This window comes from Prunus avium, unplaced genomic scaffold, assembly GCF_965620075.1.
Source record: "Prunus avium unplaced genomic scaffold, drPruAviu1.hap1.1 HAP1_SCAFFOLD_22, whole genome shotgun sequence".
NCBI lineage: Eukaryota > Viridiplantae > Streptophyta > Magnoliopsida > Rosales > Rosaceae > Prunus > Prunus avium.
In genome coordinates, this window is record NW_028276881.1 from 337,501 (window position 1) to 340,000 (window position 2,500).

Below are 2,500 nucleotides of genomic sequence, written 5' to 3' on the forward strand. Positions count from 1 at the left end.
CGCCTTGCCTTGGCATGCCGTGCCCATGATGTGGCCTTGACCAAGCCATTCAAGCCATGCGTTGCCTTCGCCTTGGCATGCCGTGGCCTTGCCTCGCCATGCGATGCATTCCGACAAAGTGACGCGAAGCGGAAGCCTATCATGGCGTAAAAATGTCGACAAAATTTTTCGACATTTGAATAATGGGGTTTGACAAGGTTTGAAAAATTCAATACAAATGGTAGGCTTGAATGTCGACAAAGTGACGCGAAGCGGAAGCCTACCACGGCGTAAAAATGTCGACAGAATTTTTCGGACCTTGTCCTGCCATGGGCTGCGCGCAGCATGCCGGCAGCCTGTGCGCAGCGTGCGCACAGCATGTCGGCAGCGTGCGCGCTGCTGAGACTGTCGACAGAAATTTTCGAAACTTGTCCTGCCATGCGCGCGCGCAGCGTGCGCACAGCATGCCGGCAGCGTGCGCGCACCATGCCGGCAGCGTGCGCGCAGCTTGCGCGCAGCGTGCTGATTCTGTCGACAGTGAGGCTAGCGAAACTTGTCCTGCCATGGCGTGCGCGCAGCCTGTGCGCGCAGCTTGCGCATCTGTCGACAGTGAGGCTAGCGAACTTGTCCTGCCATGGCATGCGCTGTGCGCAGCCTGTGCGCAGCGTGCGCGCAGCTTGCGCATCTGTCGACAGTGAGGCTAGCGAAACTTGTCCTGCCATGGCATGCGCGCAGCCTGCGCACAACATGCGCACAGGCTGTGCGCAGCGTGCGCGGAGCTTGCGCGCAGCTTGCGCGCAGCTTGCGCATCTGTCGACAGTGAGGCTAGCGAAACTTGTCCTGCCATGGCATGCGCGCAGCGTGCGCGCAGTCTGTGCGCAGCATGCGCGCAGCCTGTGCGCAGCGTGCGCGCAGCCTGTGCGCAGCGTGCGCGCAGCTTGCGCATCTGTCGACAGTGAGGCTAGCGAAACTTGTCCTGCCATGGCATGCGCGCAGTCTGCGCGCAGCATGCGCGCAGCATGTGCGCAGCATGCGCGCAGCATGTGCGCAGCATGCCGGCAGCATGGTTCCAGGTTTTTTCAAATGTCGACAGAATTTTTCAAATCTTGTCAAACCCCGTTTTTATTGAAATTTCCTCGCACAATAAGCTCCCCATAAGTAGTCTATGATTTTTAGGACCTTCTCCAACTTACAAAACTAAAAAATTCCTCCCGGATTTGTTTTAATGATTTTTTCAATTTTACGACTTCTAAAAATAATAAAAAATACTTCCCGACTTCAAAAATTTATGAAACTTTTTCCCATCATAGATTGCATGTTTCTTAGTATCCCTGCAAAAAATCACGTCCAAATACCTTGTATTGAATTATTTAGAGCCCATTATGACTCCTCGCGCATAGGTGATGTCTCTTCCTGTCAAAGGGCTAAATGCATAAAATGCTATATAGGGGGGTGTGTGTTGCCTGCATATGCATGGCAGCCCATGCCTTCCTAGCTGCAGCCCCCTTCCCCCACGCCACACCCATGTCATGTTGCCTCGATATGTTGCCTCGGTATTATGGGTTTGGTGTCGGGGTCGGGGGGCTGCCACCCATGGCGGTGGTGGCCGGAATCCGGCCTCCGCCACCACGCCGCCGCCATGGGTGAGGGAGGAAAAAAAAGGCGTGGAAAGTTGCGAAATGGGGTTGTCTAGGCTTTTTTTTGGCATGGGAGAGCATGGAGTGCTAGGAACTCCTTCTCAAATGCACGGGCATGTCGACCACAACCTCATTTCGCAACAACAACCACCCGTGTGGGGTGGCGGTGGGTGGATAGTCGCGGATTGGGGCTTGCCAAGCCAATGTTTTCAAAAAATTTCATCAAAATTAAAAACAAATGTTTTGTTGCCTTCGGATTTGTGGGCGAGCGGCGAGTCGGAGTGGAGCCGGTAAAGTTTAACCTCGGTGTGCACGGTTGTTTTTAGAAACTCAATCCAATGCCGGGGACGTTGAAAGTGACGCTCTTATGAGTTGCAAACCCGCAAGATTTAAAGAACCTTTTCAAAACAATTTCAAACCAACAAGATTTAAAAACAGAAATTTTCATCAAAATGAAAAACAAATGTTTTGTTGCCTTCGGACTAGTGGGCGAGCGGCGAGTCGGAGTGGAGCCGGTAAAGTTTAACCTCGGTGTGCACGGTTGTTTTTAGAAACTCAATCCAATGCCGGGGACGTTGAAAGTGACGCTCTTATGAGTTGCAAACCCACTAGATTTAAAGAACCTTTTCAAAACAATTTCAAACCAACAAAATTAAAAACAAATGTTTCGTTGCAAACAAATTGTGGGCGAGCGGCGAGTCGGAGTGGAGCCGGTAAAGTTTAACCTCGGTGTGCACGGTTGTTTTTAGAAACTCAATCCAATACCGGGGACGTTGAAAGTGACGCTCTTATGAGTTGCAAACCCACAAGATTTTAAAAACTTTTTGAAAATGTTTCTTCTAAATGACACATTTTGATCCTTGGCAAGTGCTCAATCCGTAACT